Below are 14863 nucleotides of genomic sequence, written 5' to 3'. Positions count from 1 at the left end.
AGAGGAGGACAAGCGCATGCTCCAGCACGCCAACGAGGAGGAACTAGCGTGTCATTGTCGTCTCCGCCCGCGTGGAGGAGGCGCGCATGGTGGCTATCGCGGTGGAAGCCGGTCGCGTGCGCGTCGAGCCGGCAAACCGGGTGCGGATGCGGAATCTACCTTCGAGACCTTGAATACCACGTGGATCCTGCAATCCGAAGGAGCAATTTGGTTTAGTCGACTCATGTGAGCCGTTTGATGCAACATGGATGGCTAGAAGGGCTTCTTCCACCTCTTCTACCGTCTTCTTCCTTCGCTCTGTCGAACTTCTTTCACAAATCGACTGACCCAAATTATACTACTAGTACGAATGTATTAAGTACAGTAGGAACACGAAGATACGAGCAGTGGTACCAACTACAAGAAGAACAGTAGTAAGATATAGTACTAGTACTACTATACGTACTAAAGAGTTCAAATAACAAGAAAGAACATAAACATAGTTCTGCTGGGGCCTCAGCACAACACACCCTTTAAAATAAACTAAGCAACTAGACCGCTTGACACTACAGTAGAACCAACATGAGCAACGACACTGCCACCTACTCGGAGTCCGAGTCCACGTCCTCGACTTCGTCATCGTCCCTCTGCCTCTTCCTGTTCGCCGACGCTTCTTTGCTTGAACCGGACACTGGGCTCTGCTTCTTCATCCAACCCTTGTAGATATTTAAACAAAGGTAGGCATCCGTTGCTGCGTACAGGATGTGATCTTCATCTAATGTCTTCGACTCCCATGCATGATGAAACTCGTGATGAGGTTTCTTCAGTTTAGCATACGAAGGATCAATCATGGCTGCTGCCAGGGTCAGCATTGAAGGTTGAGAGGAGGACACCAGGCTTGCCTTCTGGAGATCAATGGGCTGGCCTACAACGAGACCTATCCGATGCAAGACATCTCTGTCGTTCTTAAAGCCTACAATAATGAATTTCACTATTTTGTCCTTGACGAGTTCTTAGAATCCTGGCACTCAACGTCGGCATGGCATATGTGGTAGACCAAGCAAACGTTACGTACGCAAACCTGGATCACGGCGGGCTTCTTCCTCTATTCGTCCTTTAGATCCTTCTCTCGTCCCAGGACTGTGGTGTACTCAACATCTAGCCCTGTGACCCACTCATCCGCTGAACTGTTGAACATGCGTAGGAAGCAAGCAAGCCATGCTTTCACCGTCGCGGATCCACGTGTGTAGATGACGATGAACTGATCGCCGGTGATGGCTCTAACCTGGTACTCAGTGGCGACCATGGAGATTTGGGAGGCCATGGATTTTGGAGGAGGGTTAGGAGAAGTTGAACTGTTATACCCCGCAAAAACTGGGAGTGAACTAATGTGAAAGGACGGGACGACTGGGAGCAAACTGTTGTGAGGTAGAAGACAGGGACGAGTAGGGCGTGCGAATGGCGTGGGGTTGCTGGCTTGCCCGGTGGATAAACGGCTGCAAGCCCCCAAAGAGTTCTCGAGAAATATGCGGGACCCACTATATGTCATGTCTACTAGACCCATATCGTAGGCCTGATGGTATAGCTTCTGCCTGTTCGCACGCCATGCCGGCGCATGGATGTAACTTCACTTAATTCCGTCAACCGTCGTGGCTCCCACGACCTTCACCTCCCTCGGGCGGTCACGCCCTTTGATACTTCTACCGACTACAAATGAGCAATTTTTTTGCCTACTCCGCATGCATGATACTCCCTCTACTCTCATCAACCGTTTGCAAAGTGTTTGACCAAATTTATACTTTTTTTTGAACACCACCTTATATTAATTAACCAGCGACACCAGTACACTCATTCGATACAATATTCACCACACAGGGCGGTACGTTATTTACAAGAATACCATCTAATCTATTGTCAAAGCTATACTTAGCGATTAAGTGTGCCACCTTATTGGCCGAACAGCTAATCTTTGACAATTGAAAATTGTTGATCAACTTCGAGATGCTCAACGCTTTCATTTCAGGTCACGCATAGCAGACTTGTCATAGTCCCTCGATGCAAGAGACGCTACCACAAAAGTGCAATCAGTCTCTAAAATTACAGGATTATGAAGAGAAACACCTATGTAGAGACCGGCAATGCAAGCCCTAAGCTCCGCTTCCTCCACGCTTTGACAGGCATCAATGAAATCCCACGACCAAATTTATACTAAAAATATCAATATCTACAATACTGATTATAATGAGTATAAGAACTATGTTTTATAATGAGTGTAAAAATATTGATTTGACATTGTGAATGTTGACATTGTGAATGCTGATTATAATGAGTACTACATTTTTCTATAAGTTTGGTGAAAGTAGAGGTACATTGACTTCAGACAAAACTTAAATGCACAATGCAGACTAGTTCCTCCGTCCAGGTGCGTGCCATGTCCTATCTTGTCATCACAACAAGGGTAGCTATTAGAGTACCACTACCTCCCTTCTAGTTTAAAGGGCTCGATTCAAAATTTTCACCTACTCTTAGCAAGATAGTAAAGGCGGTGGAATAGTTTTTGTAGTCTGCAAAAGTACTCAACTAATGCTATCGTTCTTCACAAAAAATGTGTTTACCAATGCATGCATGAACACTAGTTACTCCAACCCCCCTCTCTTCTTTAATTCTTTGCCACACCAGCATGTTTGCTATTCCCGTGTGCATGATACCAGCTAAGATACCACCATTATGGCCAGCCTTAATCATCGCATGCAATAATTTAGTGCACCTTGAAATATGAACGTGTGTGGGGCGTGTATGTTTTTAATGACTTGAGACTATACGTAGCCCGGCATGCAAGATGACTTATTATGCACCGTTCCCCATGCCTGCCAAACTCTCCTTCTCCCTCCGGCGGTCCCACCACTCCACCCCGTGTGAAAAAATCTGCATGCATGACTCTCCTCCCCCCACGCTCGTCCAATCCGTTGTGACCAGCAATATTTCCACCCCTTCGCTCCCCCGTAATTTACTCCAAAAAATATGCCCATGTAGCTTTTACTTAACTTCAGGTGCATTGGGTCACTGACATATGGGCCCAACAGGGGACTGGCCCACATGTCAGTGACGCAACTGGACCTGCAGTTAAGTCAGTGCAGCTCAGTCCATTTCTTACGTAGGTGTGCCATTGCTCGCTATAAATATTGCGCCTCCCACGGCATCGCTATCTCCTCCCCCTAATGTTCACGTTCATCGCTATCTCCTCCCCCTCCCTCTCACGTCGACCACCATGGCATCGCCCCTCTCAATCCCTAGGAGCCCCTCGCTGCATCGCGCGGACGGTCACGCGTCGCCGTTCTGTTCCTCGCTGCCACTAGTAGAGGAGGACGCGTCGGTATTCCGCTCCTCGCCGCTATGCGACGCGTCGCCGTTCCGTTCCTCGCCGCCACTAGTCGAGGAGGACGAGTCGGTGTTCCGCTCCTCGCCGCGATGTGACACGTCGTCGTTTCGTTCCTCGCCGCTACTAGTCGAGGAGGACGCGTTGGTGTTCCAAATCTCGCCAGCACGCGCGTCGGAGGACGCGTCGGCTCCCCACTACGAGGAGAACGCCGCGCCGCCCGCCGAGCCCCCCAGCATTGAGGAGCTTTGGAAAGAAATGGATGTCACCTTGTGGGAGGCTTTGCCTCCAGCAGAGCGCGCCAAAATAGAGGCGGAGAAGAATGTCGAGGAAGAGAAACGCACCGTGCAACAAGCTGCCTGGGAGGCCTATGTCGTGTCCGAGAGAGTCAGGCAATTGGCTCTTTGGCAGAAGGCTCGTGCGAGGGCCGTGAGGGTGGCGGAGGACGCCCGTGCCGACGTCCTGAGTGCAGTCGGGCCCAAGCGCCTCATCTACGCTTGGCGGTACGTGGACCGGGTGCACGCTTCCAGCTAGTAGGAGTACCTGTTGGCGCCGGATCACCACACCGGTAAGATCGTGCTCGCCCGCCGGCAAGCCGCTAATCAGCACCTTGCGAGTTGCGAGGCTGAGGAAGAGGCGTTGTGTTGGCGCGCTGGGAAACGGCCACGCACCAAGGTACTCATGGCGCGCCGCAAGCGCTCCTGCGAGCGGTGTGGCTTTTAGGAGGAGTACAATTTTTGTTTCGTAAGGCGATCTCATTAGTTTTGGGACGCAAATGATAAATCCTGAATGTTCAGGAATTTTTAGCATCCTTAATTAAGTATGTAAAAGGGAAAGTTCGGAAACGTTGTGTATTATTACGCATTTTTCAAGTACAAGCATATAGCACAAACTTTACTATATACTATCGGACTACACGTCTCTTTCGATATATGCTTGCAGAATGTGCTACTCCTTCCGTCCAGGTCAATAAGTCATCTTTGGTTGTGCACGGTGACCAAGAAGGAGGGAAGACTTGTACACCTAGACGGAGGGAGTACTACTATTAGTTATGTACGTGCAAATGCACATTTTAACATTATGATGCAGTTTTCGTAGAAGTAGAAAAACAGCACTAGTCAAGCTTGTGAAACGATTCAGTGCAAAACAAATGCAAAAATGCTCGTTTGATTGTTTACTTTTAGCTTCCTTCTCTGTGGTTATTTCTCTGCCGTACTTTGTACGGAGTATATCACTGGTTGGAAAGGCATGTAAATTCCCAAACCGCTTCCTACACCCTGTATCGAATTTTTTGCCTAACAAGTTGTGCCGTGCAATTGGAATTCCAACTTGAGTACTACTACTAGTAGGAGTACCAGGGACCAGTTCTTTTAGGCTTCTACATTGGTAATCCCATAACTACTACCTCCATTCTGGTTTATTTGTCCCCATTGTAATCTGTGTCAAATTTTGATCATAAATTTAACTAATGAAATGTAGTGCATGTCACATGCACTACTCCATCCGTCTAGGTCAGTAATTCATCTTAGAGCATGGTTAATAAGAAAGCCTGCTGCCGGCTATATATGTACGCCATGTCACTTGTCTTCGTAATAGCCTGCTAGTATAGTAGACTGACTGTAAACTAGCTATCAATACTTAATGCGTGCATGTGAAAGGAGGGAAGGAGACGCATGCTGATTGGCAGGAATGAATGAAGCGCTAGCTCACCCGGCTGCATGCAGGCTGCATGTGGTTTGGATTTCTTGTTTCCAGCGCTGTAGCTGGCGATAACTGAAGCGCCTGCTTGCTTCTTTTCTCTTCCTTCTCTCTCTTCCAGCTATGATTTTGATGACGTGTAAGTTCTTATAGCCTCCTGACTGGATACTATTGTACTTGCTCTTTGGTTGTGCACCGTGACCAAGGAGGAGAAAACGAGAAACGTTAATGTGTATTTGCTAATTAATAGTATTGCATGCAATGAACTAACCACTGCATGTCGTGTTTGATATCTCAAGTCATTAAAAGCATGCACACTCTTTATCTCTTATTGGTTGATATGTCAAGAAACAAGAAACGAGGTAGAAGTTAATGCACTGTGCCTAAGTGTTTTGGGATTATTTGGTTTTCGTAAGATGACTTACACACCTAGACGGAGGGAGTAACATTTTATCAGTTAAATCTTTGGTCAAAATTTAGCACAAATTACAATGGTGAGGAATAAACCAGGACTGAGTAGTTGTTTAGAAGCCCAAATAAATGAGTGAGGCGCCTTATTGTTACTCTCCACTGTGACTAGTCTTGTGGGAAAAGCTGGGGAAGCTGCCAAAAGAACTGGCCCTAGGAGTAGTAGCTAGGGATCGAGTGTGCGAGATGAACCGGAGAAAGTAAATGTAGAGAGATGAAATGAAAAAAAGACGGAGGGATGTGATGGTTGCTTGTCCGTTTATTTTACCAGGCCACTTGTTACTGGGAGTGGTTGGGTTTTGTGACATGATGGCTTTACTGCCGCCCCACGAGCGGGGTGAGAGGTGAGACTCCCGTGCAGCGCCACCCTCTACACTTGTTTGGATACTTTTGGGTTAGTTGAGTCCAAACTAACCCAAACTAACTCTAACCCATGGATCCAAACAGGGCCTAACATCGTTCGTGGTTTATTAGTCCCCCATTGTATTTGACTGAAGATTTAACTGACAAAATGTTAGTGCATGTCAACAAAAACGATATCGTTGGATTCGTATTTGAACATAGTTTTGAATGATATAATTTTAGGTGACATGCATCAGCATTTATCGTACTATATATAATGTTAGTTCAATTTTTGGTCGTACTAATCTATAGTAGTAAGGTGCCCGTGTGTTGCACCGAAGAGTGAAATGCATTGATCGGGGAGTTGTTTATTTTGACAAAGGATGTGGGGGTCATCTCATGTGTAACGGGTATCGATAGGTTTATTCGGATATTATTTCATCTCTAGAGCTCACAAACATCCAGGTGAAATAGATAAAAGGGTATCTTTTGCAAACAAAAGCGTTGAACTGTTCAACCTGCATCCAAAACTTGTGAAGAAATAACACTTATTGTGCTTTGCAAGAAATTATCTTTAAGAATTAGTTTTTGAGTATCGATTGTTATACATGTTGGCTACAGATGACATGGCACTTTCTTATAGTCAACAGTTGGCTATACTATTAAGTTATATTAACCATGCCCTTATACACCTAGACGGAGAGATTAAATCAGGATGACTTGCAAGTGGGCAGAGGAGATGTAAGAAATGGTTCATCGTAAGTCTTTCACCAGTACTGTAGTAAAAATTCATACATGGAAGATTCTAGACTAAACCATAAACGGATACACTTTTATTCATGCGCGATACTCCAATAGAGCAAGATCCTGCATGGAAGTCTCCACATGCTTAGACAGCACATTACATTGAGCGAAGACTAATGATCAACATTTAACTTGATAATGCGTATGTCCAGGTGAACCTCCTTGGAGTCCCCGTGCACCACGTCGGCGGGTAAAGGATGCCATGGGTCTTCCAAGTCCACATTGGCGGGATAGTCCCAGCTCCCCAGAGTCCAAGTCCGTTCGATGAGGCCGGTGTCGCCAACCATGTGACCCGGAGGGGTAGTAACACTGACCACGCACACGTACATCGGCCTTGTGTCAGTGTCAGCGTCAGCGGCGTCGCCCCTGACGCACATTACAGAGATGGGGTGGCGGCTTGCGCGGGCCTCGCCAGTGCCCACGATCAAGAGGAAGACGCTGTCGTCCTCCTCCGAGACTAGCAGGCGGTGGTGATCCTCCAGCGACTCCGGCATGGTGAACGGGTAGCACGTCTCGTACTTCATGTTCTCCGCCAAGGGACAATAGTGACCGCTGCACGCATCCGTGAGGTGATGCACCATGTCCGTCGGTGAGTCACAAAACGGCATCGGGCACTCATAGCAGTGGACGAAGGGCTCCTTGGAGGCATCGACCAGGCCATCCATGAAACGGGAGTGGCTATAGGGGACGTTGCGCCAGTTGAATATATGAGCAAGTTACTACGAGATTTAATCTGAATAAGTACAAAATAAATCATGACGGCTATAACAAAGATGAAACTAATCATGTGGACTAGCATAGTAGTAGGATACAGAGTAGAAACATGAATTCTACCACGATTTCGAACAAGAAGGACAGAAACACATACGGTGCAACTGGAGCAGCACCGTTGGCGTTGAGGTTGTCACCCATGTTGTTGAGGAAGAGGTTGCCGAGGTCGGGGAAGAAGTCGTCGTCGGTGAAGTCATGGCTGCCAGCAGTCGCGAGAGTGCGCTCCCCAAATTTCAACAGCGCCCGCCGAATGTAGCGCAGGAGGGAGTGGCTGTAGGGGACGTTGCGGCCACCGAATGGAGCGCAGGAGTAGTGCACGAAGTAGTAGATGGCGTCCCTTAGGCAAGGCAAAGTGTGGCTAACAATTTGAGCAACTCAACTAAGGCAAGTGTGGCAGTTTTGGCAAAAATCATGTGGCAATATTTGGCAAAGATAGTCACATTCCAAACAGCCCCTGAGTCTTTTATAGGAGTAGGAGTAGAGAAAAAAAGAGTTGGTGATGATGGTGTGCCGTGCAATGCACGGGCATCTTGCTATTTTTTTGCATATACGTCCAAACACCACGTAGACACGGTCTTTGAGCATGGTTCGTAGTCGTTCCACGCTCGGGCATTGAAGTTTGTAACTATTTTAGATTAGAATATACTACTCCTATGGTGCTAGTAGTAGAGCAGAGTCCTACTCTACTACTCTACTCAAGCAAGTTAGGGCATAGTACTGTAGTAGGTACTGTAGGGAGTACCAGTACTGTTATCACTCAAGCAAGTTGTCTGGCATCGACATGACCCTACGCTGGTGGTATGTGTCTCATAAGTCAAGCGGCGTGCTGTAGTCATCATCACCTGTACACTTCCCGCAGCACATATTCGCTTCTCCATCTTTGTCTGCACATAATCTCGTCCAATCGTCCATCCCCGCTAAGGCGCCTCCCCCTCGTCCGAAACCCAAGCACTAACAGTGGCAGAACTAAGCAGCGTCCGCTGAAAGAGTGGCTGGAATTCGCTCCCCACAGAGGTAATCAAGCTCATTGTTTTGCTTGTGGACAATCCCAGTACCATTCCGCTCGCCGCGTGCTCGCGGGGCTATACCGTTTACTCAAAGCCCTCAGGCCGGAGCTTTTTAAGCCAGCTCCTTGCTTGCTGATGCCGCCTGATCTTCAGAAACAGCGTGTCACGCAACATAATGATCGTCGGGTGGCGAGCATCAACCCCCTTGACTGCGATCCAATCCCCGTAAGCCCCAACTACATTAACGGTATGTACTGGGTCGGCATGAACACGTCTTGGATGGTGCTCGTCGATAGTTGCGGCAGCTAGATGCTTGTGGAGGTCTACACCCGGCGATTGATCCCCCTTCCTTCGATTAACACTGCACTACTTTGGCACCGTGGCCCAAAATACTCAGAATCTTACAGTAACCAACATGATACCAAGTTTGATTTGCTCAAGGTTGTAATCTGCCGAGTGCCCACAAGATCTGCGAATTATAAAGACTTCAGGCTAATTGCGTTCTTCAACCATGGTCTCGCCTATCTGACAGGTTGACTCCTTCTATGGCTAGACGTATTGCTGGCCTACTCCAGTCATTGCTACAAACGGCTGTTACAGCAGTATGTTACTTTCCTATGATATCATGATGGCTTGCTTATATTATTGTCAACATTTACTGAAAAAATATTCATGCTCATAACATGATGTTCTTAAGATTGACTAAATCAAGAGCCCTTTTTTATTTGACTCCAACTTGATATGATGTTGTAGGCCGCCTGGTGTCCCTACCCTTCCTAATCCTAGAACCTTTCAAAGAAAAGTGGCATGGCAGTTGCAGGTGGTTCCTGGCTCGATCAGACGACGGTGAAAGATTGATGATCGTTCGCACGTACCAGACATGTTGTTTCGCGGAATACAATCACAGTCACTGCAAGGTCTTTGAGCAGGATCCCAGCTTCTCTAGGCCTTCAGGATTTTTTGACTGGAGGCTGGTAAGTAGCCCTGGTACACCCTCTCTGTTTGTCGGACTGAATTATCCGATTAACCAGGAGATAACCGACGGCAAGGATCATGATGGCAGCGCGGTTTCGTTCATAAGGCAAAACTGTGTGTACACAGCGTACCATGCGTCTCTGCATGCACCATACCATGATATGTGCCGCCACGCTCTACAGCCCAAAGTAGGAGAGAGGGTCGCAAGTATCAGAATTTGACCTGCTGGCTGGAGTTTCCCCCGTCAGACACCCATCTGGTTCAAGCCGTCAGCCAATCTCCACAGCTTAATAAATAGTAACGTCTAACTGAGCCAGTTAGTTAGATGCGTACACTTGTGTAGTAGGATCTTTATTTAGTTTGATGCATACACTTGTTCTTTTTTGGTAGCCCTTTTGTAATGATGGCTGATGTTTGGTTTGGAAGAGAGAGCTACGTCTTCACTCTTCTGGCCTGCTTACTGCTTCTGTTGCACCCCCAGCCCTGGTTGTTGTTGCTACTGTTTTCAATGTACAATCATTAGTATATTTCGTCTTTTGGTTGAATAAATGTGTTGTTAGAACGACAAACACAATGTTTTGGAAGTCGTTGCACGGTTCGATCCTTTAGTACCCCATACCGTATGTAGGTCATACTATTTTTCGTACGGAACACATTTTCCACTTGTTGATAACATGCAGCCCACTGATGAAGGCCCAATAGAGAAGCCCATAATTAACTGGAAGGGAGGCTCTCACATGAATCCGGCCCAGGTACATGATCATGGTCCCTTAAACATAAATAATTAAATAAATAAATAAAGCTAAATGCTCATGCACCAGTTCTTTGGGAAAATAGGTAGCCCGGTATTTCTTTTTGAAGTATACCCAAGCTAGGCCTATTTGTTTTCTCCGAATTACTGGGCTGCAAATATTTCAAGACGAGGAGGGATGAATTCCGTCCTGGCCAAAGAGTATGGTCAATGTCTGTTAAAAGTAATATCAAAAGGGGTTGAAAATTCCAAAAAATAATATAGCAAATGGGATATTAGTTTATTTTTAAATTTTGTTCTTCACTGATATCTTATACGTACTAATTTATCTTTAAATTTGTTTTAGTATGGCTATTATTTTTTGGATTAAGAATATTTTGTTCCCCAGCAAAAATTGCGAATTCTCAAAATTTCCCACATATTTAGTTAATTTTTTGACCCTGGTACTGACCAGAAAATGGCCAGCAATTCTAAAAATGGAAAACGGGATGCAATAAGTTCCGTATGAATTAGAAAATGAGTAAAAATTATAAAAATAATAGCAAATGGGCTGTACACGCCACAGATTTCGAGGCTGACTTGTTTATGCAAGGCTTTATCAGTGAACACACGATTCTAGCAGCAGTGACTGTTGGATGTCCATCCAACGGCTGACGTGCTTCTTCAATCTCTGATCTTCCTGCTCCAGCCGCCTAAACTAGCGCCGGCGGGACTGCCTGCTCCCTCCTCTGTGGCCCGCTGTGATGCCGCGCAGGCTTCCCCGGCCCACCCTACTCCCTCTGCTGGCCTGGCCGCACGCAATCAACTTCCTCCTTATTAGGCAAAAAAAATGATTCCTCCCACTAACATTTGGGGCGCACCGGTTGGGAGGCGGACCTATGGGCCTACTGAGTTGATATGTACGCATGACTTGTCAACTTAGTCAACAAACGATTCTAGCAGCAGTAACCGTTGGATTTGAATCGAATGGTCCTGCTGCTTCTTCAATCGCTGCTCTTCTTGCACCAGCTACCGAAACCAGCTCCGGGGAGACCGCCTGCTCCTGCCTCCAGTGGCCGGCTGTGCTGCCGTTGAGGCCTCATCGCCCCCTACTACTCCCACCCCTAGCCAGGCCCTGCAGTGATGGCAGCCTCACACCGCAGCCGAACCAGTGAACCCTCGTACTCCTCTCCGTGTGGGCATCCACTGCCATGTCTTCCCCGGCTCCGCGTCGTCCCCTTCCTAGGCCTCGCCGTCGTCCACCGCCTTGGTGCTCTCGGTGCAGCATGGTCAATGTGGTCAACGACATTCCATCGAAAGAGTACTGTATGTGGAGAGGCTGACATCTTGGTCCACGGCCACAGCCCAGTTTTTTTGTGATTTGCCGAGTAAGTCACTTTGTCAGGCCTGTTGGGCTGCAAATCTTTCAAGACGAGGAGAGCTTTCATTCGGCTGGCGGAGAAAATGGCCCATCAGTAATGAGAAATGGGCTGTACATTTTTAAAGAACATCAAACCGGCAATTAGTTTCAAATATCTTTTTTTCATCTCGAGATTTTAAATTACATTAATTTTTATGCGTTGAGAATTTGTTGGATTTTATATTGATATACATTTATTTTTAAAATCAGTTTGAATGTGAGTCGAAATTTCGGGATTAAAAATAGTTCGGACCGCACCGAAATTTGCAAAATTTCATATAATTTTTTAACCGTGGCCACAATATGGGTTGTAATGCTAACAAAAAAATATGGGCTCCAAAAAAACCTTAAGAATTAGCAAATGGGCTGTAAATTATTAGAAATAATGGCAGATGGGTTGTATGCTGTTTTCCACATATTTGAGGCTTTCCTAAAAAAAGGTTGACGCACCAGCAGTGACTGTTGTATGGCCATGCAACGGTCATCGTGCTTCTTCAATCTCTGCTCTTCCTGCTCCAGCCGCTCAAACAAGCGCCGGCGGAACTGCCTACTCCCTCCTCCCCGCGGCCGGCTCTGCTGCCGCATAGGCCTGACCGCCCCACCGTACTCCTATCGCTGGCCTAGCCATCCCTCTACTCACCCACACCTGCTGTTATTCTCCGGTGATGGCAGACGAACCAGTAAACCCTCGTACAGTCGTACTCCCCTCCACGTGGGAAACAACTACCGAGTCTTCCCTTCCTCCGTGTCGTTCCCTTCCTAGGCCTCGTCGTCGTCCACCGCCCTGGTGCTCTCGGCGCGGCTGATGTCTACTACACAACCTTCTTCTTGTAGACGTTGTTGGGCCTACAAGTGCACGGGTTTGTAGGACAGTAGCAAATTTCCCTCAAGTGGATGACCTAAGGTTTATCAATCCGTAGGAGGCGTAGGATGAAGATAGTCTCTCTCAAACAACCCTGCAACCAAATAACAAAGAGTCTCTTGTGTCCCCAACACACCCAATACAATGGTAAATTGTATAGGTACACTAGTTCAGCGAAGAGATGAAGATACAAGTGCAAAATAGATAGTAGATATAGGTAATTGTAATCTGAAATAATAAAAACAGCAAGGTAGCAAGTGATAAAAGTGAGCGTAAACGGTATTGCAATGCTAGGAAACAAGGCCTAGGGTTCATACTTTCACTAGTGCAAGTTCTCTCAAAAATAATAACATAGATAGATCATATAACAAGCCCTCAACATGCAACAAAGAGTCACTCCAAAGCCACTAATAGCGGAGAACAAACATAGAGATTATGGTAGGGCACGAAACCACCTCAAAGTTATCCTTTCTGTTCTATCTATTCAAGAGTTCGTAGTAAAATAACATAAAGCTATTCTTCCCGCTCAATCCATCATAGAGTTCATACTAGAATAACACCTTAAGACACAAATCAACCAAAACCCTAATGTCACCTAGATACGTCACCTCAAGTATCCGTGGGCATGATTATACGATATGCGTCACACAATCTCAAATTCATCCAACCAACATAAAAGTACTTCAAAGAGTGCCCCAAAGCTACTACCGGAGAGTCAAGAACGTGTGCCAACCCCTATGCATAGGTTCCCAATGTCACGAAACCCGCTAGTTGATCACCCAAACATACATCAAGTGGCACATGATATCCCATTGTCACCATAGATAATCACGGCAAGACATACATCAAGTGTTCTCATAAAAGACTCAATCCGATAAGATAACTTCAAAGGGGAAACTCAATTCATCACAAGAGAGTAGAGGGGGAGAAACATCATAAGATCCAACTACAATAGCAAATCTCGGGATACATCAAGATCGTGCCATAGAGGAACACGAGAAACAACACGAGAGAGAGAGATCAAACACATAGCTACTGGTACATACCCTCAGCCCCGAGGGTGAACTACTCCTTCCTCGTCATGGATAGCGCCGGGATGATGAAGATGGCCTCCGGTGATGGGATCCCCCTCCGGCAAGGTGCCGGAACAGGATCCCGATTGGTTTTTGGTGGCTCTGGAGGCTTGCGGTGGTGGAACTCCCGATCTATCTTCTATTCTGGAAGTTTTAGGGTACGTAGGTATATATGGGTGCAGGGGGTACGTCGGTGGACCTCCGGGGTGCTCATGAGGCAGGGGGCGCGCCCTCCACCCTCGTGGGCAGCCCGGGACTCCCCTGACATGCACTCCAAGTCCATTAGGTGGGTTTCCTTCCAAAGTTAACTTCTCCAGTTGATTTCGTTCCGTTTTGACTCTGTCTGATATTCCTTTTCCTCGAAACACTGAAATAGGCATAAAACAGCAAATCTAGGCTGGGCCTCCGTTTAATAGGTTAGTCCCAAAAGTAATATAAAAGTGGAAAATAAAGCCCAGTATTGCCTAAAACAGTAGATAAAGTAGCATGGAGCAATCAAAAATTATAGATACGTTGGAGACGTATGAAGCATCGCCAAGCTTAATTCCTGCTCGTCCTCGAGTAGGTAAATGATAAAAAAAGAATTTTTGATGCGGAGTGATACTTTGGCATAATTTCAATGTAAATCTCCTTAATTGTGGCATGAATATTCAGATCCGAAAGATTCAAGACAAAAGTTCATACTGACATAAAAATAATAATACTTCAAGCATACTAATCAAAGCAATTATGTCTTCCGAAAATAACATGGCAAAAGAAAGTTCATCCCTACAAAATCATATAGTTAGGCTATGCTTCATTTTCGTCACACAAAGATGTTCCCAACTTCTATACCCCCGATGACAAGCCAAGCAATTGTTTCATACTCAAATAATCTCAAACTTTTTCAACCTTCACGCAATACATGAGCGTGAGCCTTGGATATAGCACTATGGGTGGAATAGAATATGATGATAGGGATTGTGTGGAGAAGACAAAAAAGGAGAAAGTCTCACATTGATGAGGATAATCAATGGGCTATGGAGATGCCCATCAATTGATGTCAACATGAGGAGTAGGGATTGCCATGCAATGGATGCACTAGAGCTATGAATGCTCAACAAAAGAAAACTAGTGGGTGTGCATCCAACTTGCTTGCTCACGAAGACCTAGGGCATTTGAGGAAGCCCGTCGATAATGAAAAATCCCCACTAGTATAAAAAGGACAATTTATGAGACTCACTACATGAAGAACAACGTGCTACTTTGAAGCACAATATATGAGACTCACTACATGAAGAACAAGGTGCTACTTTGAAGCACAAGTGTGGAAAAAGAGATAGTAGCATTGCCCTTTTTTCTTTTTTTTGGGCCTTTCT

Source organism: Triticum dicoccoides, chromosome 5B, assembly GCF_002162155.2.
Source record: "Triticum dicoccoides isolate Atlit2015 ecotype Zavitan chromosome 5B, WEW_v2.0, whole genome shotgun sequence".
Classification (NCBI taxonomy): Eukaryota; Viridiplantae; Streptophyta; class Magnoliopsida; order Poales; family Poaceae; genus Triticum; species Triticum dicoccoides.
This window is presented reverse-complemented; position numbering follows the sequence as displayed.